The 26,867-nt window shown below is 44.9% G+C and overlaps 3 non-coding genes and 4 pseudogenes across 3 annotated transcripts; all 7 read left to right on the top strand.

Moving 5' to 3' along the window:
• Positions 1-3,687: 3,687 nt before the first annotated feature.
• LOC130304072 (U2 spliceosomal RNA) lies at positions 3,688-3,892 on the top strand (annotated as a pseudogene).
• A 7,182-nt stretch (positions 3,893-11,074) lies between these two features.
• On the top strand, positions 11,075-11,283 carry LOC130304073 (U2 spliceosomal RNA; annotated as a pseudogene).
• Positions 11,284-13,904: 2,621 nt separating this feature from the next.
• Positions 13,905-14,095, top strand: LOC130304080 (U2 spliceosomal RNA). The gene has a single exon (XR_008853890.1). It is a non-coding gene; the product is annotated as a U2 spliceosomal RNA (small nuclear RNA).
• Positions 14,096-19,194: 5,099 nt separating this feature from the next.
• LOC130304071 (U2 spliceosomal RNA) lies at positions 19,195-19,384 on the top strand. Its single transcript, XR_008853887.1, has one exon. It is a non-coding gene; the product is annotated as a U2 spliceosomal RNA (small nuclear RNA).
• A 2,095-nt stretch (positions 19,385-21,479) lies between these two features.
• LOC130304079 (U2 spliceosomal RNA) lies at positions 21,480-21,697 on the top strand (annotated as a pseudogene).
• A 2,795-nt stretch (positions 21,698-24,492) lies between these two features.
• On the top strand, positions 24,493-24,682 carry LOC130304070 (U2 spliceosomal RNA). Its single transcript, XR_008853886.1, has one exon. It is a non-coding gene; the product is annotated as a U2 spliceosomal RNA (small nuclear RNA).
• A 2,097-nt stretch (positions 24,683-26,779) lies between these two features.
• Positions 26,780-26,867, top strand: LOC130304067 (U2 spliceosomal RNA; annotated as a pseudogene; the record flags this gene model as incomplete).

Genomic DNA, 26,867 nt, shown 5'->3' with positions numbered 1-26,867 from the left:
GTGGAAGAACCCAATGAGTCTGGAGCCCTGATTGCCAGGATGCCCGAGAACAACTATGCCTCAATCATGATGGAGGAGGGGGGTCGGCTGAGTGATGGTGCCTCCTCTCCTGCTTCCTCTATGCGTACAGTTGAGTCAGATTTTGGGGGGTATGAGGCTTCGGAGGGGGAATCAGAGGTGTAAGACGTTTTCTTGTACATTCCCATGGCTGAGTTGTCCGGTCTGTCCTTGAACGTGAGAAGTGTGAGCGCCAGAGTAAGAAGGGTTGCCCTATTTAATTACTTGTCGGTTTTTGCTGCTTCCGTCCTTTTCCTGCAGGAATGTGGCATCCCGCACAGATTAAATTATAAAGAATATGAAGATGATTGGGTGCACGGTCCATCAGTCTGGTCTGGATCAAATGAGTCCAGATCAGCAGGGGTCGCCATACTTTTTAAAGGGAACGTTTTAATTGAGAGTTTTAACGAAATTTTACCAGGCAGAATTTTATTGGTCAACGCTTTTATTAATGGTATTAAATGGCAGTTTTTAAATTTTTATGGTTCTCCTGATAAGAATTAAAGAATAAAAATGTTGGAGATTTTACCCCTTTTTATTAACAATTCTAGTCCTCTTGTTTTATCAGGTGATTTTAATTGTATTTTAAGGGGAGAACGCCGTTTTTTGAACGCAGTGAGTAGGAACTATGACAAGACGTCTTTTATGTTAAAAAACTTGATTTTAGATTTTAATCTCACTGATGTTTTTAAAAAATGTAATTTTAACGTACCAGAGGAAGACGGTGTTACCTGGAGCAATGCAAGCTGTAGCTCCAGGATAGATTTTATTTTTTGTTCTTATCAAGTACTGCCTTTTAACTGTGATCTTTTTACCAATGTTTTTTCTGACCATAAATTATTGTATTTTAAAGTTAAAAGTGATTTTAAAAGGAGAACTGGTAGGAATGCCTGGAAGTTAAACGTGTCCCTTTTAGAAGATCCGCAGGTTTTATCAGATTTTATCACCTTTTACAAGGAATGCAGACGAGTAAAAGACCCCAACACTCCCACCAGTATCTGGTGGGAAAAAATGAAACTAAAAATAAAAGAATTTTTTATCCGTGTTGGGGTTAGGAAAGCTAAAGAAAAACGTGAATTTTATAATATCCTAAATACTCGTCTGCAAACCCTGTACAAATTCAGAGCACATGGGATGGAGGTGGAGAAGGAGGTACATGATCTTAAAAAAGAAATAACTAAGTGCCTGGAGCAGAAAGGAAAAGAAATTATCTTTAGGTCTCGAATACAGCATCTTGAGGAAAACGAGACCTGCTCCAGGTATTTTTTTAAGAAAATACATGAAAATAGAAGGTTAATAGAAAACATTGAAGGAGTGAATGATGTACAGGGTATTTTAAAAAAGGTGCAAGAGTTTTATGCGGATCTTTTTAATGTAAAACACATTGATGAATGTTTTATGAATGACTCGTTAAAGGAGATCACCAATTTTTTAGATCCTGTCTCACAGTCTTTTTTATTGCAGAATATTTCAGAGCAGGAGATTTTAGAGACCGTCAAGAGTTTTAAAACAGGTAAAGTGCCTGGGCCGGATGGTATACCCATTGAATTTTATGTTACTTTTTATGGTATTTTAAAAGAAGATTTGTTCTCCCTTTTTACGGAAGTCTTTAAGTCTAAAATCCTCCCAGGCTCATGGAAGAAGGGTGATGTCTCCCTGCTATTCAAAAAGGGAGACCGGTCGGAACTCAAAAACTGGAGACCAATCACCCTTCTGAACTGCGACTATAAAATAATGGCGAAACTGTGTGCTAACCGCTTAAAGAACGTAATCCATAAAATAATTCATACAAACCAAGTCTGTGGGGTGCCTGGGAGGAGTTTATGGGAGAACCTAAACCTTTTAAAGGATGTAATTAGCGACACCAAATTAAGAAAAGGAAAGCTGGCGGTTTTATCCATAGATTTTGAAAAAGCTTTCGACAGGGTGTCACATTTTTATCTTTTTAAGGTTTTAGAGAAAATGGGTATACCTGATGGCTTTTTATTGTCTCTTAGAGCTTTTTATGATAACTGTACTAGTAAAATTTTAGTAAATGGTTTTAAGACACAGGGCGTGATTTTAAATTCCGGAGTGAAGCAGGGGTGTCCCTTGTCCCCACTACTCTTCATTTGCGCAATAGAGCCTCTTTTATGTACAATACGAAAGGATAAGCAGATCCATGGAGTCCCCCTGCCAGGAGGAGGGGGACTAGAGGCGAAGGTAGTGGGGTACATGGACGATGTTGCGGTGTTTTGCAGGGACACCCCATCGCTTCAGAAGACGCTAAAACAGATTCAATATTTTAATTGTGCCTCCGGTTTTAAAGTCAATTTTAACAAAAGTAACATTTTAAACATAGGCGGAATGCCTTTGTATGATGTGCCCGTCCCTGTGTCTGAGTCGGTGCAGATTTTAGGTGTCTCCTTTGACGAGTCTAATAATGGTTTTAATAGCTGGGACTTGGTGGCTCAAAAAATAAATAAGAAAATATGTATGTGGAACATGCGAGAACTTACAATGGAAGGGAAGGTTTTAATTACAAAAATGGTGCTTTTACCTATTTTATTGTATTTAAGTCTGGTTTTCCCACCCCCCGAAATGGTTCTAAAGAAAATAACAAAAGCTTGTTTTACTTTCTTTTGGAGTTCTAAGAGCGAAAAATTAAAGAGACAAATTGTGATAAAACCGAACTCCAGGGGCGGTAAGGATTTTCCAGATTTTAAAGCTTTCCTTTTAATAAAGTTTTTTAGCATGTGTTTTACTACTGTTTTTAAAGATAGCTACTGGTCTTATTTTGTTCGTTTTAATACTGGTTATTTTATGCGGAGGAACGGCTGGTTTTCTACAGTTTTAAGTTGCCCTTATTCTTTGATTTTACCCCCTCAATACATGATTTTAGGAAAAATTTTAAACTTATATAATTTTAAAGGTAAAAGTGTTCAGGATCTGTGCAATAGCAAAAAACTACTAAAGGAAATAAAAGAAACCAGTACCGTGACTCCCATCAAAAATTTTAACGAACAGAAGTGTATACAGATTTGGAAGATGTTGAGTATTAATTATCTTTTTAATTCACAGAAGGACCTGGCCTGGAGCTGCGCACACGAGTGTCTTCCATGCCGGGCATTCCAGCACCGAAGAGGATTATCCAACTCTGCAACCTGCCCGAGGGAGGGATGCCGACAAGAGGAGACCGTGCACCATCTAATATGGACTTGTTTTTACTCGCAGAAAATATGGACAAAGATACTCCCTCTGGTAAAAAGGATAACTGGACTAAAAGACTTAAATATTGCAGTGGTTTTTTATGGTTGCCTGGAATGCCCAACACGGACGCAAGAGACTATTGCATGGAAGATCATAAACTGTGTGAAGGCAGCTCTGTGGAAGGCCAGGAATATTTTATTGTTCAAGCATGAGGTTTTATCTGTGAAGGACATTTTATCTATCTGTTTTTATGAAATGTACCAGTACTATCTTTTAGACAAGAAGAGATTTCCGCTTTTATCTAGAAAATGTTTTTTAAAAGAATGGAATTCTATCTTGTAAAGCCACCAAGTGCCCATTTTATGTTTTAATATGTTGTAAATATGTTATTTATATGTAACTGTATTTATTGACATATTTGCACAATTTTGTTAACATTATTTAATTTTTAATAAAGTTGCCCCCGTAAGGGTAGTCAAGTTAAAAAAAAAAATCTGTTCTTATCAGTTTAATATCTGATACGTCCCCTATCTGGGGACCATATATTAAATGGATTTTTGAGAACGGGGGCCGATTTCGAAGCTTGCTTCCGTCGCCCTATGCATTGACCCGATATGGCAGTATCTTCGGGTACAGTGCACCACCCCCTTACAGGGTTAAAAAGAAAGATTCCTACTTTCATTGCTACCTGCTTGCTGGCTAGCCAGCTAGCCAGCCCTGTGGGCCTTGCTGCTGCTGCAGCCAAAAAACAAAAGGTGGTGCTGCTGCTGCTTCTGCTGCTTCTGCTTCTGCTTGTGTCTGGCCGCTGTTGGAGCGTCCAGGCACAGGACTTCTGCTGCTGCTGACTAAATGGCCTCCTTAATTGGATCATTTGAGTAGCCAGCACACCTGTGCAGGTAGGGCATGACATGATAGGCAGCTGCCTTGATAGCGGGTGGGTGCTGAATGTTCCTAATTGACAAAATAAGATTAATGCTTATGAAGAAATATAAAATCTCATCCCTTCCCCAATATCGCGCCACACCCCTACCCCTTAATTCCCTGGTTGAACTTGATGGACATATGTCTTTTTTCGACCGTACTAACTATGTAACTATGTAACATAACATGGGGGGGGGGGGGTCTCCTGGCTGTTCACACAGGTGTGTCATTGCTGTACATTGACCATGCATTGCTTCTGTGGTATTGCAAAGGCAAAGACAAATGCTTCCAGCCATCCATTGCACTAATGGATTGGTCATCAGCTGGCTGTCTATGTCCCGCATCAATATAGACCAAAGTACAGAGGGTTAGGCTATGCTATTGTGCACCTACCTGATGCATCAGAAGGTGCGAGGCCCTTGCTAAATTCTGTGCACAGACTTTGAGATCTATACTTTAGACTGTATCTAAACCTGCTCCAACATGGACTGACATTCTGGCCTACTTTCAGCCGATGCGACTTGTCTGTCGCTGAACAGTCGCTTTTTATGTATTCAGCACCTATGTATAATGTTGTAAAAATGCTCTAGAAGCTAAAGTCGCAGAAATGTCACACATATTTGGCCTGCAACTTTCTGTGCGACAAATTCAGACAGGAAAAATCAGTATAAATCCTTAGAAAATTATCCCCCAGTGTCTCCATCTGCTGGCGGTATTGAATAAGCATTGCTGCACTGATGGGGTATGCATTAGACGAAAAAAAAGAAGAAAAAGAAGAATAATACGCCCAGAAAAGAGGCGAAAAGGAGAAAAACGTAAAAAAACGTGAAAAAAAGTAAGAGGAAGAGAAGGGAAAAAAAGGTGGAAATGGGTTTAAAAGTGATTTTGGCGGAGATATATATATATATATATATATATATATATATATATATATATATATACGCGCACACACACACATATATATAAACGTATTCTCCGTTGAGATATTGCAGCCGCTGCTGTGTCCAGGCCCAGGAGCCTTAGCACTGTGCTGTGATGTCACTCAATACCACTGACATCACTAGGTGTAAACAACATCTCTCCTTTGCTGTGTATGTGACTATGGAGCTGTTTGGTGATGTCGTCTATTATGGCCTTCATAGAAGCAACAGGAGATTGTTGCATCCATCTAGAACCCTCAGAACTACAGTGCTATGATGTCACTCACTTCCACAGGCCTTGCAGAGTGTAAACAACAACAACCCAGCTTTGTTGTGTATGTAACCATAGGGATTTGTGATGTCACCTAGAACCTTCACAGCAGCGACAGCTTTATGAGGAGCATCAGCACTGCTCTGCCTGAGCAGAACCATCACCGCCATAGGTTGTCAAATAACCCGGGTTTAACCCACACAGGTAAGTCCAATGGGGTGCAGGCATGTCCTCTATGCTTACAGCTTCCCGTGGGTGTTGGTTTGATACCGTTTGGGGACAGCCAAGGAGGCATCTGCAGGCAACAAAGGTAGGTGTGTGCTTGTGTGTGTGTTTCCTATGCAGATCCTAAGCCCAGTGTCACATGCAAGTAGGAGGAGTAAGAAGGGTTCCTGGCAAATCCGGGTTATGGATTGCATTTAAAAAGGCCCCGTGGGAGTGCAATGGGCCCCTGTCTTGCTGCTTAGCAATAATGGTATGGGTTTAGGTTCTGCTGTGTGTACTGGTGGTTGACTGCCCCCCAGCCCAGAGTGTGCATGGAAAATTGTCTGGCAGCCTCCCTGACAGCAAGCAGTGATAGTGCCCATGAAGGGCACCTTGTTGGGCCCGCCCCTTTCACGGTTATCGCTTCTCGGCCTTTTGGCTTCGATCCTGTGCGGTTTACCGGGCAGGGTAGGAGTCGGAAGGGGTGGTGATCGGGGCCCTCTTTTGCGGGGGGCCCTGGATTGTTACTGGGTTGCGATAGTGGGTATCTTAACCTGCAAAAATGAGCGGAGAGAGGACTCGAGGACTCGAGGATACGGTGCGGATTTACGTTCCTGGCGAACACCGGGGGACGATTGGATTGGATCAAGTTGTGCTGGAGATTCTTCGCAAGCTCCAGTACCTTCAGGTATGGCATGTAATCGCTATGCAAGACTTCCCTAGGCAAGGGATTTACGATATAACCTTTTATGATTCTGAGGTTTGCCAGAGGGTCTACATGGACTTAGAAGTGATGAAGAGGAGGAATGAGCCAGCTATAATGAGTAAGGTGAAAGTGGAGCCATTATTCATGAATATGTCTAAGGTTGTTATAGTCCATATGTACAACCCGAAGGTTTCGGATGAGATGGTGACCAATTTTTTGTACCGATATTGTGATGAAGTTAAATTTCTTGGAAGACTCAAGAACAGACATGGGTACTTTAATTGTAAAAGGAAATTTGTTGTAAAATTTAAAAAGGACGAAGGAATGGAAGAGGGAAGGAAGAGTATACCACAGGTATTTTCTATTGGAGGAGAAAGAGGTTTTTGTTTTTATGAAGGACAGTTGCAGTACTGTAGACGTTGTCACGCTTATGGACATGTACAGGAGTCTTGCCCTGAGCAAGGAGTATGCTGCAGGAATTGTGGGAAATCAGGTCACAACTCGGGTGAATGTACTGAGAAGAAAACGTGTGATATCTGTGGTAGTGAGGAGCATTTGGCTAGAGGATGCAGTTTATGGTATAGAAAGAAAATGAGCTATGCTGACGCAGCAGGAAATAGAAGAGAGGAAAGAGGAGAAAGGCCATTTCCACGTGTTTTTGGTGTGAATGCTGAGGTGACTCAGGTGATTGACGAGAACTCTGTAAAAGGGAGTGCAGCAGGTGTGACAGTGCAGCACATGAATACTCAGGAAAAATCTGGAAAAGGGGAGGAGGGTGACTCCACTGGTGTGCATTGTGAGGAGACTGGTGTTGGTGAAGAGTTTACTGAGGTCAGTAAGAAGAAAGCACGTAAAGGGAAAAAAGAGAAAGTGGTGGAGAGTGTGGAGACTGTGTGTAGGGAGGTTCCCCCATGTGAAGAAACAATTGAGGATTTTGAATGCCCAAACCCAGTGGTGGGGGAGGAGGAGGGGATGGAGTTTCAGGAGAATGAGAGTGAGAGATCCCTAACACCTGGGCAGAGGGTGATTAGTGGGGAGGAGAATGTAACATCTGAAGAGGAGGAGAAGGAGGAGGAGGAGGGGGAAGATGAAGATGCAAATGGAGGCTTTCAAGGTAAAAGTAAAAGGTGTAAGAAAGGGAGTTGGTCAGGGGATCAGACGGATCCTGTGTATGGAGGTGAGAAAATGATGGACAGGGACTCTCAAGTGGGGTCGCCTGATTGCTATGGGATGCTGCTAAGGAAGGTTGAAGGTCAGAATACTAACTTCTAGTTAAAATGGATGTTAAGAAAATGGATTGCCTTCTTTCCTTTTTAATGGCATTGGTTGTGGCTACTCTTAATGTTCGGAGTATAGGAACAACCATCAGAAGAGCAGCAGTTTTTGATTTTTTGGAGAATGTGAAGGGAGATATATTTTGTTTACAGGAGTGTGCAATTAAGTCTGCACCTTATGTAGATGAATGGAAGAGAGGGCAGTCTTTTTGGTCTACATGCACAGAGAATAAAAATGAAGGTGTGGGGATTTTATTGTGTAACAGGGACATTAAAGTTTTAAATTGCCAAGTTTTAGTACCAGGTCGTTGTATGGTTTTAAATTTTGAGTTTTTAGGCCAGAGAATGAGAGTTTTTAATGTATATGCGCCAGCAGAAAAACAGGCACGTGTGTTATTTTTAGAGTCTCTTAAACTTTTTATTCCTGGTCGTGATGGTACTATTATTGTTGGTGATTTTAACTGCATTAGATCCGTCAATGATCGTGAGAGCTCTGCTAAGGTTAGAACTGATATTACTTCAAATGTTTTAAACCAAATTATTCAAGACTTACATTATTCTGATGTTGGACTGATGGTTAGCACTGATGAAAGATACACCTATATATCAGATAGTGGCCGCTGTAAATCCCGGATTGATTACATTCTTGTCTCTGAGGGGATTAAGGTGGTCCGGTGCAATCAAATGATGTCAACTTTCTCAGATCATAAGATGGTGTCGGCAGAAATAAGTATTGCAGAGTCCTTTCATTTTGGTAGAGGGCTCTGGAAATTAAATGTAAGTCTATTAGAAGATGAAGAAGTAATGGCCGGTTTTAAAGATTTTTTTTTATCTTGTACTTCTAAACAATCTGTTTTTAGTAATGTTTTAGCTTGGTGGGATTGGGCAAAAAGTGAGTTTGCTAAGTATTTTAAGTTCATTTGCATAAGGAGGGCACAAGAAAAGAGGAGGGGTTATGAAAGGCTTATCTCACGTTTAGAAACTCTCTTTAAGTTTAAACATGTTGGTGTGGAGGTGGAGGAGGAAATTGAGAAGGTGAAAATTGAGATGAAGAACAGGTTGTTGGAAAGAGGTAGAAATATTGTTTTTAAATCCAAAGTTCAACATTTGGAGGAAAATGAACAATGTACAAGATATTTCTTTAAAAAATGTTTTAATGCTAGGGGTGTTTTTAAGTCTGTTTTAACTCCTACAGGGGAAGTTGTTGGTGATGAGATGGTGAAGGAGATTGGCAGATTTTATGAAACACTTTTTAGTAATAAGAGCAGAGCCAGTGAGACGGAGATGAATGATTATTGTAATATTTTAGAGAATAATGTCCCTGAAGGAAAAAGTGCATTTTTAATTGAGGAAGTTTGTGAAGGGGAGATCAAGCAGGCTCTGGACAAGACAGCGAAAGGGAAGACACCGGGCTGTGATGGCCTCCCCTTTGAGTTTTATTCAGTTTTTTGGCATATTTTAAAGCAAGATTTTACACGGGTGGTGCAATATGTTTTTAACTCAGGTATTTTAGCGGAGTCTATGAAGAAAGGAGTTATTACCTTGATACATAAGAAAGGTGATGAAAGAGATTTGAAAAACTGGAGGCCGATCACATTATTGAATACAGATTATAAGATCATTGCAAAGATTGTGGCGAACAGGATGAGTGACATAGTTGAGCACCTTGTTGGAGAATACCAAGTTTGTGCAGTGCCAAATAGGAGAATAACTGATAATTTATTAGTTTTAAGAGACTCTATTTATTATAGTAATTTTAATAAGAATGCACTTTTTGTGGAATCCATTGATTTTGAAAAAGCTTATGACAGAGTTGCTCATGATTTTATGTTTATGGTTTTAAAGCATATGGGTATTCCTGAGAAGCTACTGTTTGTGATTAAAAGTTTTTATTATGGGGCAACAAGTCAGATTTTAGTCAATGGACATGTGGGGCCGGGTTTTAATATTTTATCAGGAGTACGACAGGGATGCCCACTCTCCCCAATTTTATTCATTTGTGTCATTGAGGCCTTGCTCAAAAATGTACAGAAGGACAAATGTGTGAGTGGTGTTTTTATCCCGGGAAGTAATGGAAGGAATTTGAAGGTTTTAAGTTACATGGATGATGTGGTTTTTACTTGCACTTCCCAAGCTGATCTTAATAGAGTGAATTTGCATGTAAAGATTTTTTGTTGTATTGCTGGTATGAAAGTCAATTGGGGGAAGTGCCAATTGAGTAATTTTGGAAAGCAAGGAAAAGTGGTGGTGGATGGCGTGGATGAGAAGGAAGATATTGAAGTGTTAGGGGTTGTTTTTGAAAAAAATCTAAAAGGAGGGAAAAGTTATGAGAAGTTGGAGGAGAAGATAGAGAAGAAATTATCTTTTTGGAAATTGAGAAACTTGTCCCTTAAAGGTAAAGTTCTGATTTTAAAGGCAGTAATTTTGCCACTACTATTATATACTGCAATGGTTTTCCCACCCGGCAAATTATGGACCAGAAGGATGACAAGGAAGTTGTTTATTTTTTTCTGGGGTTCAAAGATGGAAAAGATGAAGAGGGAGGAAGTGATGAAGAGCGTGAAGAAAGGCGGATATAATTTCCCGGATATTAATCTGTTTTTAAAGACTCATTACTTTCTTTTAATTTATAAAGTGTCTCAGTGCAATAATTGGGTGGCAGACATGAGCAGGTATTTGGCAGGATGGTTGTTTTCCAAATGGGGCTGGTGTGAGAAGGATCTGAGGAGACCAATAGCGCAAGTTATACCTACCTTCTATGTGGTTCTCAGGTCTTTCAGTGATCAATTTGGTGTGAGTTCCCTGGGAAAACCTGAGAAAAAGAAAATTGAAAATGAAATAAGAAAAAATGAGAGATTATATGAAGTACCATTCTGCACTACTGCTCAGTCTATGAAGATCTGGAATTTTTTTAATGTTAGAGGATTATCCAATAGACAGAGAGATGTAAACTGGATGACTTTTCATGGCTGCCTCCCAACCAGAGCTTTCCTGAATGGACGAGGAATAAGAGTGAGCGAGAAATGTCCAAGAGAGGGTTGTGGAGGCAGGGAGGATACAGTGCACTTATTTTGGAACTGTTTTTATGCAAGAGAATTTTTTATGCTTCTACAGAGGTTTTTTTCTGCAATCACGGGATATGTTGATTTTAATTTTGAGAAGATTTTTATTGGTCAGGATTTTAGCAGGAGAGAGGACACACGTGAAAGCTGGATTGTATTTTCTGTTTTTAAAGAAGTTTTATGGGATTCTAGAAACCTGCTTGTTTTTAAAAATGTGTGTATTTCTCCAAGGGAGTTGAAGAGACTTTTTTTTGGAAGGTTGTTTATTATTTTTCTATTTGACAAGAAGAGAATGGGAGAGGAAGAGGCTGAAAAGATTTGGAGATACAAGGAATGGAGAAAGTTGTAAGTATCCTGATCAAGGTTTTGAATTTGTGCTTCTCTTATAGTTTTCTTATTGAGATATTTTTCCGCATGATGTTTTTTCAGACTTTGTTTAGAAGTGATGAGTTTTGGTAGGTGACCTGATGATCGCTTGAACAATAGTCTGTAACTGAGGAAAAAAAAAAAAAAAAAAAAAAAAAAATCTGTTCTTATCAGTTTAATATCTGATACGTCCCCTATCTGGGGACCATATATTAAATGGATTTTTGAGAACGGGGGCCGATTTCGAAGCTTGCTTCCGTCGCCCTATGCATTGACCCGATATGGCAGTATCTTCGGGTACAGTGCACCACCCCCTTACAGGGTTAAAAAGAAAGATTCCTACTTTCATTGCTACCTGCTTGCTGGCTAGCCAGCTAGCCAGCCCTGTGGGATTTGCTGCTGCTGCAGCCAAAAAACAAAAGGTGGTGCTGCTGCTGCTTCTGCTGCTTCTGCTTCTGCTTGTGTCTGGCCGCTGTTGGAGCGTCCAGGCACAGGACTTCTGCTGCTGCTGACTAAATGGCCTCCTTAATTGGATCATTTGAGTAGCCAGCACACCTGTGCAGGTAGGGCATGACATGATAGGCAGCTGCCTTGATAGCGGGTGGGTGCTGAATGTTCCTAATTGACAAAATAAGATTAATGCTTATGAAGAAATATAAAATCTCATCCCTTCCCCAATATCGCGCCACACCCCTACCCCTTAATTCCCTGGTTGAACTTGATGGACATATGTCTTTTTTCGACCGTACTAACTATGTAACTATGTAACATAACATGGGGGGGGGGGGGGTGTCTCCTGGCTGTTCACACAGGTGTGTCATTGCTGTACATTGACCATGCATTGCTTCTGTGGTATTGCAAAGGCAAAGACAAATGCTTCCAGCCATCCATTGCACTAATGGATTGGTCATCAGCTGGCTGTCTATGTCCCGCATCAATATAGACCAAAGTACAGAGGGTTAGGCTATGCTATTGTGCACCTACCTGATGCATCAGAAGGTGCGAGGCCCTTGCTAAATTCTGTGCACAGACTTTGAGATCTATACTTTAGACTGTATCTAAACCTGCTCCAACATGGACTGACATTCTGGCCTACTTTCAGCCGATGCGACTTGTCTGTCGCTGAACAGTCGCTTTTTATGTATTCAGCACCTATGTATAATGTTGTAAAAATGCTCTAGAAGCTAAAGTCGCAGAAATGTCACACATATTTGGCCTGCAACTTTCGCGCCACACCCCTACCCCTTAATTCCCTGGTTGAACTTGATGGACATATGTCTTTTTTCGACCGTACTAACTATGTAACTATGTAACATAACATGGGGGGGGGGGGGGGGGTCTCCTGGCTGTTCACACAGGTGTGTCATTGCTGTACATTGACCATGCATTGCTTCTGTGGTATTGCAAAGGCAAAGACAAATGCTTCCAGCCATCCATTGCACTAATGGATTGGTCATCAGCTGGCTGTCTATGTCCCGCATCAATATAGACCAAAGTACAGAGGGTTAGGCTATGCTATTGTGCACCTACCTGATGCATCAGAAGGTGCGAGGCCCTTGCTAAATTCTGTGCACAGACTTTGAGATCTATACTTTAGACTGTATCTAAACCTGCTCCAACATGGACTGACATTCTGGCCTACTTTCAGCCGATGCGACTTGTCTGTCGCTGAACAGTCGCTTTTTATGTATTCAGCACCTATGTATAATGTTGTAAAAATGCTCTAGAAGCTAAAGTCGCAGAAATGTCACACATATTTGGCCTGCAACTTTCTGTGCGACAAATTCAGACAGGAAAAATCAGTATAAATCCTTAGAAAATTATCCCCCAGTGTCTCCATCTGCTGGCGGTATTGAATAAGCATTGCTGCACTGATGGGGTATGCATTAGACGAAAAAAAAGAAGAAAAAGAAGAATAATACGCCCAGAAAAGAGGCGAAAAGGAGAAAAACGTAAAAAAACGTGAAAAAAAAGTAAGAGGAAGAGAAGGGAAAAAAAGGTGGAAATGGGTTTAAAAGTGATTTCGGCGGAGAAATATATATATATATATATATATATATACGCGCACACACACACATATATATAAACGTATTCTCCGTTGAGATATTGCAGCCGCTGCTGTGTCCAGGCCCAGGAGCCTTAGCACTGTGCTGTGATGTCACTCAATACCACTGACATCACTAGGTGTAAACAACATCTCTCCTTTGCTGTGTATGTGACTATGGAGCTGTTTGGTGATGTCGTCTATTATGGCCTTCATAGAAGCAACAGGAGATTGTTGCATCCATCTAGAACCCTCAGAACTACAGTGCTATGATGTCACTCACTTCCACAGGCCTTGCAGAGTGTAAACAACAACAACCCAGCTTTGTTGTGTATGTAACCATAGGGATTTGTGATGTCACCTAGAACCTTCACAGCAGCGACAGCTTTATGAGGAGCATCAGCACTGCTCTGCCTGAGCAGAACCATCACCGCCATAGGTTGTCAAATAACCCGGGTTTAACCCACACAGGTAAGTCCAATGGGGTGCAGGCATGTCCTCTATGCTTACAGCTTCCCGTGGGTGTTGGTTTGATACCGTTTGGGGACAGCCAAGGAGGCATCTGCAGGCAACAAAGGTAGGTGTGTGCTTGTGTGTGTGTTTCCTATGCAGATCCTAAGCCCAGTGTCACATGCAAGTAGGAGGAGTAAGAAGGGTTCCTGGCAAATCCGGGTTATGGATTGCATTTAAAAAGGCCCCGTGGGAGTGCAATGGGCCCCTGTCTTGCTGCTTAGCAATAATGGTATGGGTTTAGGTTCTGCTGTGTGTACTGGTGGTTGACTGCCCCCCAGCCCAGAGTGTGCATGGAAAATTGTCTGGCAGCCTCCCTGACAGCAAGCAGTGATAGTGCCCATGAAGGGCACCTTGTTGGGCCCGCCCCTTTCACGGTTATCGCTTCTCGGCCTTTTGGCTAAGATCAAGTGTAGTATCTGTTCTTATCAGTTTAATATCTGATACGTCCCCTATCTGGGGACCATATATTAAATGGATTTTTGAGAACGGGGGCCGATTTCGAAGCTTGCTTCCGTCGCCCTATGCATTGACCCGATATGGCAGTATCTTCGGGTACAGTGCACCACCCCCTTACAGGGTTAAAAAGAAAGATTCCTACTTTCATTGCTACCTGCTTGCTGGCTAGCCAGCTAGCCAGCCCTGTGGGCCTTGCTGCTGCTGCAGCCAAAAAACAAAAGGTGGTGCTGCTGCTGCTTCTGCTTCTGCTTGTGTCTGGCCGCTGTTGGAGCGTCCAGGCACAGGACTTCTGCTGCTGCTGACTAAATGGCCTCCTTAATTGGATCATTTGAGTAGCCAGCACACCTGTGCAGGTAGGGCATGACATGATAGGCAGCTGCCTTGATAGCGGGTGGGTGCTGAATGTTCCTAATTGACAAAATAAGATTAATGCTTATGAAGAAATATAAAATCTCATCCCTTCCCCAATATCGCGCCACACCCCTACCCCTTAATTCCCTGGTTGAACTTGATGGACATATGTCTTTTTTCGACCGTACTAACTATGTAACTATGTAACATAACATGGGGGGGGGGGGGGGGGGTCTCCTGGCTGTTCACACAGGTGTGTCATTGCTGTACATTGACCATGCATTGCTTCTGTGGTATTGCAAAGGCAAAGACAAATGCTTCCAGCCATCCATTGCACTAATGGATTGGTCATCAGCTGGCTGTCTATGTCCCGCATCAATATAGACCAAAGTACAGAGGGTTAGGCTATGCTATTGTGCACCTACCTGATGCATCAGAAGGTGCGAGGCCCTTGCTAAATTCTGTGCACAGACTTTGAGATCTATACTTTAGACTGTATCTAAACCTGCTCCAACATGGACTGACATTCTGGCCTACTTTCAGCCGATGCGACTTGTCTGTCGCTGAACAGTCGCTTTTTATGTATTCAGCACCTATGTATAATGTTGTAAAAATGCTCTAGAAGCTAAAGTCGCAGAAATGTCACACATATTTGGCCTGCAACTTTCTGTGCGACAAATTCAGACAGGAAAAATCAGTATAAATCCTTAGAAAATTATCCCCCAGTGTCTCCATCTGCTGGCGGTATTGAATAAGCATTGCTGCACTGATGGGGTATGCATTAGACGAAAAAAAAGAAGAAAAAGAAGAATAATACGCCCAGAAAAGAGGCGAAAAGGAGAAAAACGTAAAAAAACGTGAAAAAAAAGTAAGAGGAAGAGAAGGGAAAAAAAGGTGGAAATGGGTTTAAAAGTGATTTCGGCGGAGAAATATATATATATATATATATATATATATATATATATATATATATATACGCGCACACACACACATATATATAAACGTATTCTCCGTTGAGATATTGCAGCCGCTGCTGTGTCCAGGCCCAGGAGCCTTAGCACTGTGCTGTGATGTCACTCAATACCACTGACATCACTAGGTGTAAACAACATCTCTCCTTTGCTGTGTATGTGACTATGGAGCTGTTTGGTGATGTCGTCTATTATGGCCTTCATAGAAGCAACAGGAGATTGTTGCATCCATCTAGAACCCTCAGAACTACAGTGCTATGATGTCACTCACTTCCACAGGCCTTGCAGAGTGTAAACAACAACAACCCAGCTTTGTTGTGTATGTAACCATAGGGATTTGTGATGTCACCTAGAACCTTCACAGCAGCGACAGCTTTATGAGGAGCATCAGCACTGCTCTGCCTGAGCAGAACCATCACCGCCATAGGTTGTCAAATAACCCGGGTTTAACCCACACAGGTAAGTCCAATGGGGTGCAGGCATGTCCTCTATGCTTACAGCTTCCCGTGGGTGTTGGTTTGATACCGTTTGGGGACAGCCAAGGAGGCATCTGCAGGCAACAAAGGTAGGTGTGTGCTTGTGTGTGTGTTTCCTATGCAGATCCTAAGCCCAGTGTCACATGCAAGTAGGAGGAGTAAGAAGGGTTCCTGGCAAATCCGGGTTATGGATTGCATTTAAAAAGGCCCCGTGGGAGTGCAATGGGCCCCTGTCTTGCTGCTTAGCAATAATGGTATGGGTTTAGGTTCTGCTGTGTGTACTGGTGGTTGACTGCCCCCCAGCCCAGAGTGTGCATGGAAAATTGTCTGGCAGCCTCCCTGACAGCAAGCAGTGATAGTGCCCATGAAGGGCACCTTGTTGGGCCCGCCCCTTTCACGGTTATCGCTTCTCCGCCTTTTGGCTAAGATCAAGTGTAGTATCTGCATTTGGTCTGGTCGGAAGGTGTCTGTGGTACCCCGCTTCTCGGCCTTGGGGGATTGTCTCTCCTTACGGAGGGACTTCACCCCCTTGCTGCTATTGGGGAGCGGGCTTAGTCCACAGACAACGGGTTGCGATCCCCCTGTCTCTGGGACCTTGTGTCTCAGAAGGCATTTTCGGTACGTTGAGCGTTACCTGTAGCTTCGGAAGCACCTAGGGTACCCCCGACCTCTGCCTTGGGTAAGGGTTCCGCTTTTATAGCGGGATTCCGAGCCCCTGCTGCTATTGGGGAAGGGGCTTAGTCCCTGGGTGTGGAAGATGCCGTTCTCCTGGGCTTTCCCCTCTGGGGAAATGTCGATGCGAAATACCATCCGCATAGAGGTGTCGGAGAGCCATCGTCAGTTGAAGAACCTCCGCTTCATTGCGGAGGTGATTCTTCTTGACTACTTCCGCCTCAATAGGGAGGACATCCTGTGTCTAAATGACCAGGAAAGCCGTGGCCTGTATACCGTCACCTTCACGGCCACGGCGTGTTGCGATAACATCTATGCAACCTTGTCTGGTGCGGACCAGAGGGACGATCGACTCGACGGTCTTTCGTTCCAGTTCCTCTATGGTGAGGAACATATACCGTTGGTGGTGGCTATGCACAGCCCTCATGTGACCACGGAGGATATAGCCACTTTTCTTCGACGATACTGCGAAGAGGTGCGATTCGCAAACAAAATCTTGAACTCCGTGCGGTTCTGGAACGGCAAGAGGAAGTTCTGGGTCAAGCTCCGTAAGGATCCCGGTGGTATTGGGGGTCTTTGCCATCCGCCCCCAAATTTTGCCATCGGGAGAGTTCGGGGCTTCCTGTTCTATCCTCAAATGCCTATGTATTGCCGAAATTGCTTGAGGTTTGGCCACACCCAGGAGACCTGCGGCGCGGAGCGTGTGATTCGCTGCAATAGGTGTGGCCAAGAAGGTCACATAGCCTCAAGATGTAGCCATACGATAAGGTGCAACCTCTGCGGAGAGGAAAATCACGATTTTAATTCCTGTCCCCATAAAGCAAAAACTACGATGGGTGGGTCAAGGCTGGGCCCACCCAAAGAGGGGACAGGACAAAAGACGTCCTTTTTTAAGATGCCCAAACCCCAGATGGCAGGTACTCATGGGTCCAGGCCCAAGACCTCTGGTGCTCCATCGGGGGGCCCACCGGTGGTAGTGCTAGGGGGAGGCCATGGGGATTCCACGAAGCCCGGGCGGGTGATCGAGTTTACTGCCCGGGAAATTGAAAGACGTCGATCGACTTCCTACCTGGCTCAAGAGCCCGCCAAAACTTCTGAAGGGGGCTCACCTGTGGCGGGTGGCAGCCGACGGGCCTCGGTGGGGGCAGAGGTGGACCCAAAATTGCAACATAAGCCAGGTACTGGCTTGGCCCAGGGTCGCCCTGCTCCGGACGAAGAGGCCCCGGTGAAAGCCCGCCGGAAGGGGAGCCAGGTGGCCAGGTCTGAGCCCGATCCTGTTACTCCGCCTATACAGGACAGGGCCAAGAAGACAAGTGGCGCCAAACCAGGGTTTGCTGCCCCGCCAGCAGTGGACCCGGTGGGTAAAACTGGCCATCGTCGATCGATGGGGAAGTTGGAGCAACAGTCCTCAGCAACGCTTGCTGGGGAACAAGCGATGAAAACTTCCCAAGGTAGCGGCAAAGGTTCCGGAAAAGAGGCCTCACAGGCCCCTGTGCAGCAGTTCCAGTCGTCAAAAGATGAAAGAAGACGCAGATCCATCAGCCGGGGGCCAGAGATTACATCGAGTGAGAGCAACACAGAGGATATGGACAGCAGTGTGACATTTAAAAGACAAAGAGAAGAAGAAGAGGAAGACATTCAAAGGAAAGCGGCGTGCCGTAGTTCGGACGAGAGCGAGCTCAGGGTCGGGGCATCATCGATCTCAAGCTCCGACCCTCAGAACATCAAGGAGCTGATGACCCCGCAGGCGGGGGATGACGGTACGCAGCTTATTATTGACTTTGATTCTCCAAGCACGGACTCTCCATAAACTATGCCTATCCCTGTAAAAATTGCCTCACTCAATGTGAGGTCCTTAAAGAGCCCTGATCGCAGGGCTGCTTTATTTTCTTATCTAGAGACATGTGACTTTGACCTTTGCCTGCTACAAGAATGTGGAATCCCTAGTAAAATGGACTATAAAGACTTAAAAGAAGACTGGAAGCTGGGCCCATCCATATGGTCCGTTGCAAATGACTGTCGTTCTGTGGGTGCTGGGCTGCTCTGCCGAGGCCAGTCCTTTTCTATTCATACAGTAACTGAGATTGTGCCTGGCAGAGCTCTTTTAATTCATCTATATTTTAATGGACTTTTAATTTGTGTTTTAAATGTGTATGCCCCTCCTGATAAACAGGAGCGGGCAGAACTATTTGAAATTTTACCACTGTTTTGTGTTGGGTCTTCCCCCTGCTGGTGGGAGGTGATTTTAACTGCATACGTGATGGGGAACACCGGCAGGGTGGGGATATTAATCGTAAAGACCGCACTTCTTACCTGCTTAAAAATTTTATTGATGATTTTAATTTGAAAGATTGCTGGAAGGATCTCTTGTCGGAGGACCCGGGCGCCACATGGTCCAATGGAAGAGTGAGCTGCAGAATCGATTTTATTTTTTCCTCTAGAGCTTTTAAACCCCTGAAATGCACGCTCGAGCAGAATATCTTCTCTGATCATAAGCTCCTCTTGGTGGGCCTGGAGCTAGAGGGGGAGCAAAAAGCAAAAAGGGGCCTCTGGAGATTAAACACCACACTCCTAGAGGACCCTGAGATAAAAGAGGAGTTTGTGCGGACCTACCAATGCTGGCAATCACAAAGAAAACCCCACGAGCCTATGCTGCACTGGTGGGAGGGCACCAAATCTAAAATCAGATTTTTTTTTATCAAAGCAGGTAAGAAGAAGGCAAAAATGGAAAAACAGTGGTTTTATGTTCTTAACATGCGTTTAAATGTACTTTTTAAATCTGTTCTTATCAGTTTAATATCTGATACGTCCCCTATCTGGGGACCATATATTAAATGGATTTTTGAGAACGGGGGCCGATTTCGAAGCTTGCTTCCGTCGCCCTATGCATTGACCCGATATGGCAGTATCTTCGGGTACAGTGCACCACCCCCTTACAGGGTTAAAAAGAAAGATTCCTACTTTCATTGCTACCTGCTTGCTGGCTAGCCAGCTAGCCAGCCCTGTGGGCCTTGCTGCTGCTGCAGCCAAAAAACAAAAGGTGGTGCTGCTGCTGCTGCTGCTTCTGCTGCTTCTGCTTCTGCTTGTGTCTGGCCGCTGTTGGAGCGTCCAGGCACAGGACTTCTGCTGCTGCTGACTAAATGGCCTCCTTAATTGGATCATTTGAGTAGCCAGCACACCTGTGCAGGTAGGGCATGACATGATAGGCAGCTGCCTTGATAGCGGGTGGGTGCTGAATGTTCCTAATTGACAAAATAAGATTAATGCTTATGAAGAAATATAAAATCTCATCCCTTCCCCAATATCGCGCCACACCCCTACCCCTTAATTCCCTGGTTGAACTTGATGGACATATGTCTTTTTTCGACCGTACTAACTATGTAACTATGTAACATAACATGGGGGGGGGGGGGGGGTCTCCTGGTTGTTCACACAGGTGTGTCATTGCTGTACATTGACCATGCATTGCTTCTGTGGTATTGCAAAGGCAAAGACAAATGCTTCCAGCCATCCATTGCACTAATGGATTGGTCATCAGCTGGCTGTCTATGTCCCGCATCAATATAGACCAAAGTACAGAGGGTTAGGCTATGCTATTGTGCACCTACCTGATGCATCAGAAGGTGCGAGGCCCTTGCTAAATTCTGTGCACAGACTTTGAGATCTATACTTTAGACTGTATCTAAACCTGCTCCAACATGGACTGACATTCTGGCCTACTTTCAGCCGATGCGACTTGTCTGTCGCTGAACAGTCGCTTTTTATGTATTCAGCACCTATGTATAATGTTGTAAAAATGCTCTAGAAGCTAAAGTCGCAGAAATGTCACACATATTTGGCCTGCAACTTTCTGTGCGACAAATTCAGACAGGAAAAATCAGTATAAATCCTTAGAAAATTATCCCCCAGTGTCTCCATCTGCTGGCGGTATTGAATAAGCATTGCTGCACTGATGGGGTATGCATTAGACGAAAAAAAAGAAGAAAAAGAAGAATAATACGCCCAGAAAAGAGGCGAAAAGGAGAAAAACGTAAAAAAACGTGAAAAAAAAGTAAGAGGAAGAGAAGGGAAAAAAAGGTGGAAATGGGTTTAAAAGTGATTTCGGCGGAGAAATATATATATATATATATATATATATATATATATATATATACGCGCACACACACACATATATATAAACGTATTCTCCGTTGAGATATTGCAGCCGCTGCTGTGTCCAGGCCCAGGAGCCTTAGCACTGTGCTGTGATGTCACTCAATACCACTGACATCACTAGGTGTAAACAACATCTCTCCTTTGCTGTGTATGTGACTATGGAGCTGTTTGGTGATGTCGTCTATTATGGCCTTCATAGAAGCAACAGGAGATTGTTGCATCCATCTAGAACCCTCAGAACTACAGTGCTATGATGTCACTCACTTCCACAGGCCTTGCAGAGTGTAAACAACAACAACCCAGCTTTGTTGTGTATGTAACCATAGGGATTTGTGATGTCACCTAGAACCTTCACAGCAGCGACAGCTTTATGAGGAGCATCAGCACTGCTCTGCCTGAGCAGAACCATCACCGCCATAGGTTGTCAAATAACCCGGGTTTAACCCACACAGGTAAGTCCAATGGGGTGCAGGCATGTCCTCTATGCTTACAGCTTCCCGTGGGTGTTGGTTTGATACCGTTTGGGGACAGCCAAGGAGGCATCTGCAGGCAACAAAGGTAGGTGTGTGCTTGTGTGTGTGTTTCCTATGCAGATCCTAAGCCCAGTGTCACATGCAAGTAGGAGGAGTAAGAAGGGTTCCTGGCAAATCCGGGTTATGGATTGCATTTAAAAAGGCCCCGTGGGAGTGCAATGGGCCCCTGTCTTGCTGCTTAGCAATAATGGTATGGGTTTAGGTTCTGCTGTGTGTACTGGTGGTTGACTGCCCCCCAGCCCAGAGTGTGCATGGAAAATTGTCTGGCAGCCTCCCTGACAGCAAGCAGTGATAGTGCCCATGAAGGGCACCTTGTTGGGCCCGCCCCTTTCACGGTTATCGCTTCTCGGCCTTTTGGCTAAGATCAAGTGTAGTATCTGCATTTGGTCTGGTCGGAAGGTGTCTGTGGTACCCCGCTTCTCGGCCTTGGGGGATTGTCTCTCCTTACGGAGGGACTTCACCCCCTTGCTGCTATTGGGGAGCGGGCTTAGTCCACAGACAACGGGTTGCGATCCCCCTGTCTCTGGGACCTTGTGTCTCAGAAGGCATTTTCGGTACGTTGAGCGTTACCTGTAGCTTCGGAAGCACCTAGGGTACCCCCGACCTCTGCCTTGGGTAAGGGTTCCGCTTTTATAGCGGGATTCCGAGCCCCTGCTGCTATTGGGGAAGGGGCTTAGTCCCTGGGTGTGGAAGATGCCGTTCTCCTGGGCTTTCCCCTCTGGGGAAATGTCGATGCGAAATACCATCCACATAGAGGTGTCGGAGAGCCATCGTCAGTTGAAGAACCTCCGCTTCATTGCGGAGGTGATTCTTCTTGACTACTTCCGCCTCAATAGGGAGGACATCCTGTGTCTAAATGACCAGGAAAGCCGTGGCCTGTATACCGTCACCTTCACGGCCACGGCGTGTTGCGATAACATCTATGCAACCTTGTCTGGTGCGGACCAGAGGGACGATCGACTCGACGGTCTTTCGTTCCAGTTCCTCTATGGTGAGGAACATATACCGTTGGTGGTGGCTATGCACAGCCCTCATGTGACCACGGAGGATATAGCCACTTTTCTTCGACGATACTGCGAAGAGGTGCGATTCGCAAACAAAATCTTGAACTCCGTGCGGTTCTGGAACGGCAAGAGGAAGTTCTGGGTCAAGCTCCGTAAGGATCCCGGTGGTATTGGGGGTCTTTGCCATCCGCCCCCAAATTTTGCCATTGGGAGAGTTCGGGGCTTCCTGTTCTATCCTCAAATGCCTATGTATTGCCGAAATTGCTTGAGGTTTGGCCACACCCAGGAGACCTGCGGCGCGGAGCGTGTGATTCGCTGCAATAGGTGTGGCCAAGAAGGTCACATAGCCTCAAGATGTAGCCATACGATAAGGTGCAACCTCTGCGGAGAGGAAAATCACGATTTTAATTCCTGTCCCCATAAAGCAAAAACTACGATGGGTGGGTCAAGGCTGGGCCCACCCAAAGAGGGGACAGGACAAAAGACGTCCTTTTTTAAGATGCCCAAACCCCAGATGGCAGGTACTGATGGGTCCAGGCCCAAGACCTCTGGTGCTCCATCGGGGGGCCCACCGGTGGTAGTGCTAGGGGGAGGCCATGGGGATTCCACGAAGCCCGGGCGGGTGATCGAGTTTACTGCCCGGGAAATTGAAAGACGTCGATCGACTTCCTACCTGGCTCAAGAGCCCGCCAAAACTTCTGAAGGGGGCTCACCTGTGGCGGGTGGCAGCCGACGGGCCTCGGTGGGGGCAGAGGTGGACCCAAAATTGCAACATAAGCCAGGTACTGGCTTGGCCCAGGGTCGCCCTGCTCCGGACGAAGAGGCCCCGGTGAAAGCCCGCCGGAAGGGGAGCCAGGTGGCCAGGTCTGAGCCCGATCCTGTTACTCCGCCTATACAGGACAGGGCCAAGAAGACAAGTGGCGCCAAACCAGGGTTTGCTGCCCCGCCAGCAGTGGACCCGGTGGGTAAAACTGGCCATCGTCGATCGATGGGGAAGTTGGAGCAACAGTCCTCAGCAACGCTTGCTGGGGAACAAGCGATGAAAACTTCCCAAGGTAGCGGCAAAGGTTCCGGAAAAGAGGCCTCACAGGCCCCTGTGCAGCAGTTCCAGTCGTCAAAAGATGAAAGAAGACGCAGATCCATCAGCCGGGGGCCAGAGATTACATCGAGTGAGAGCAACACAGAGGATATGGACAGCAGTGTGACATTTAAAAGACAAAGAGAAGAAGAAGAGGAAGACATTCAAAGGAAAGCGGCGTGCCGTAGTTCGGACGAGAGCGAGCTCAGGGTCGGGGCATCATCGATCTCAAGCTCCGACCCTCAGAACATCAAGGAGCTGATGACCCCGCAGGCGGGGGATGACGGTACGCAGCTTATTATTGACTTTGATTCTCCAAGCACGGACTCTCCATAAACTATGCCTATCCCTGTAAAAATTGCCTCACTCAATGTGAGGTCCTTAAAGAGCCCTGATCGCAGGGCTGCTTTATTTTCTTATCTAGAGACATGTGACTTTGACCTTTGCCTGCTACAAGAATGTGGAATCCCTAGTAAAATGGACTATAAAGACTTAAAAGAAGACTGGAAGCTGGGCCCATCCATATGGTCCGTTGCAAATGACTGTCGTTCTGTGGGTGTTGGGCTGCTCTGCCGAGGCCAGTCCTTTTCTATTCATACAGTAACTGAGATTGTGCCTGGCAGAGCTCTTTTAATTCATCTATATTTTAATGGACTTTTAATTTGTGTTTTAAATGTGTATGCCCCTCCTGATAAACAGGAGCGGGCAGAACTATTTGAAATTTTACCACTGTTTTGTGTTGGGTCTTCCCCCCTGCTGGTGGGAGGTGATTTTAACTGCATACGTGATGGGGAACACCGGCAGGGTGGGGATATTAATCGTAAAGACCGCACTTCTTACCTGCTTAAAAATTTTATTGATGATTTTAATTTGAAAGATTGCTGGAAGGATCTCTTGTCGGAGGACCCGGGCGCCACATGGTCCAATGGAAGAGTGAGCTGCAGAATCGATTTTATTTTTTCCTCTAGAGCTTTTAAACCCCTGAAATGCACGCTCGAGCAGAATATCTTCTCTGATCATAAGCTCCTCTTGGTGGGCCTGGAGCTAGAGGGGGAGCAAAAAGCAAAAAGGGGCCTCTGGAGATTAAACACCACACTCCTAGAGGACCCTGAGATAAAAGAGGAGTTTGTGCGGACCTACCAATGCTGGCAATCACAAAGAAAACCCCACGAGCCTATGCTGCACTGGTGGGAGGGCACCAAATCTAAAATCAGATTTTTTTTTTATCAAAGCAGGTAAGAAGAAGGCAAAAATGGAAAAACAGTGGTTTTATGTTCTTAACATGCGTTTAAATGTACTTTTTAAATCTGTTCTTATCAGTTTAATATCTGATACGTCCCCTATCTGGGGACCATATATTAAATGGATTTTTGAGAACGGGGGCCGATTTCGAAGCTTGCTTCCGTCGCCCTATGCATTGACCCGATATGGCAGTATCTTCGGGTACAGTGCACCACCCCCTTACAGGGTTAAAAAGAAAGATTCCTACTTTCATTGCTACCTGCTTGCTGGCTAGCCAGCTAGCCAGCCCTGTGGGCCTTGCTGCTGCTGCAGCCAAAAAACAAAAGGTGGTGCTGCTGCTGCTTCTGCTGCTTCTGCTTCTGCTTGTGTCTGGCCGCTGTTGGAGCGTCCAGGCACAGGACTTCTGCTGCTGCTGACTAAATGGCCTCCTTAATTGGATCATTTGAGTAGCCAGCACACCTGTGCAGGTAGGGCATGACATGATAGGCAGCTGCCTTGATAGCGGGTGGGTGCTGAATGTTCCTAATTGACAAAATAAGATTAATGCTTATGAAGAAATATAAAATCTCATCCCTTCCCCAATATCGCGCCACACCCCTACCCCTTAATTCCCTGGTTGAACTTGATGGACATATGTCTTTTTTCGACCGTACTAACTATGTAACTATGTAACATAACATGGGGGGGGGGGGGGGTCTCCTGGCTGTTCACACAGGTGTGTCATTGCTGTACATTGACCATGCATTGCTTCTGTGGTATTGCAAAGGCAAAGACAAATGCTTCCAGCCATCCATTGCACTAATGGATTGGTCATCAGCTGGCTGTCTATGTCCCGCATCAATATAGACCAAAGTACAGAGAGTTAGGCTATGCTATTGTGCACCTACCTGATGCATCAGAAGGTGCGAGGCCCTTGCTAAATTCTGTGCACAGACTTTGAGATCTATACTTTAGACTGTATCTAAACCTGCTCCAACATGGACTGACATTCTGGCCTACTTTCAGCCGATGCGACTTGTCTGTCGCTGAACAGTCGCTTTTTATGTATTCAGCACCTATGTATAATGTTGTAAAAATGCTCTAGAAGCTAAAGTCGCAGAAATGTCACACATATTTGGCCTGCAACTTTCTGTGCGACAAATTCAGACAGGAAAAATAAGTATAAATCCTTAGAAAATTATCCCCCAGTGTCTCCATCTGCTGGCGGTATTGAATAAGCATTGCTGCACTGATGGGGTATGCATTAGACGAAAAAAAAGAAGAAAAAGAAGAATAATACGCCCAGAAAAGAGGCGAAAAGGAGAAAAACGTAAAAAAACGTGAAAAAAAAGTAAGAGGAAGAGAAGGGAAAAAAAGGTGGAAATGGGTTTAAAAGTGATTTCGGCGGAGAATATATATATATATATATATATATATATATATATATATATATATATATATACGCGCACACACACACATATATATAAACGTATTCTCCGTTGAGATATTGCAGCCGCTGCTGTGTCCAGGCCCAGGAGCCTTAGCACTGTGCTGTGATGTCACTCAATACCACTGACATCACTAGGTGTAAACAACATCTCTCCTTTGCTGTGTATGTGACTATGGAGCTGTTTGGTGATGTCGTCTATTATGGCCTTCATAGAAGCAACAGGAGATTGTTGCATCCATCTAGAACCCTCAGAACTACAGTGCTATGATGTCACTCACTTCCACAGGCCTTGCAGAGTGTAAACAACAACAACCCAGCTTTGTTGTGTATGTAACCATAGGGATTTGTGATGTCACCTAGAACCTTCACAGCAGCGACAGCTTTATGAGGAGCATCAGCACTGCTCTGCCTGAGCAGAACCATCACCGCCATAGGTTGTCAAATAACCCGGGTTTAACCCACACAGGTAAGTCCAATGGGGTGCAGGCATGTCCTCTATGCTTACAGCTTCCCGTGGGTGTTGGTTTGATACCGTTTGGGGACAGCCAAGGAGGCATCTGCAGGCAACAAAGGTAGGTGTGTGCTTGTGTGTGTGTTTCCTATGCAGATCCTAAGCCCAGTGTCACATGCAAGTAGGAGGAGTAAGAAGGGTTCCTGGCAAATCCGGGTTATGGATTGCATTTAAAAAGGCCCCGTGGGAGTGCAATGGGCCCCTGTCTTGCTGCTTAGCAATAATGGTATGGGTTTAGGTTCTGCTGTGTGTACTGGTGGTTGACTGCCCCCCAGCCCAGAGTGTGCATGGAAAATTGTCTGGCAGCCTCCCTGACAGCAAGCAGTGATAGTGCCCATGAAGGGCACCTTGTTGGGCCCGCCCCTTTCACGGTTATCGCTTCTCGGCCTTTTGGCTAAGATCAAGTGTAGTATCTGTTCTTATCAGTTTAATATCTGATACGTCCCCTATCTGGGGACCATA

This window comes from Hyla sarda, unplaced genomic scaffold (genome assembly GCF_029499605.1).
Source record: "Hyla sarda isolate aHylSar1 unplaced genomic scaffold, aHylSar1.hap1 scaffold_1260, whole genome shotgun sequence".
NCBI classification, from domain to species: Eukaryota; Metazoa; Chordata; class Amphibia; order Anura; family Hylidae; genus Hyla; species Hyla sarda.
Note: the sequence above shows the minus strand (reverse complement) of the source record. Positions and strands in the feature narration are given on the sequence as shown.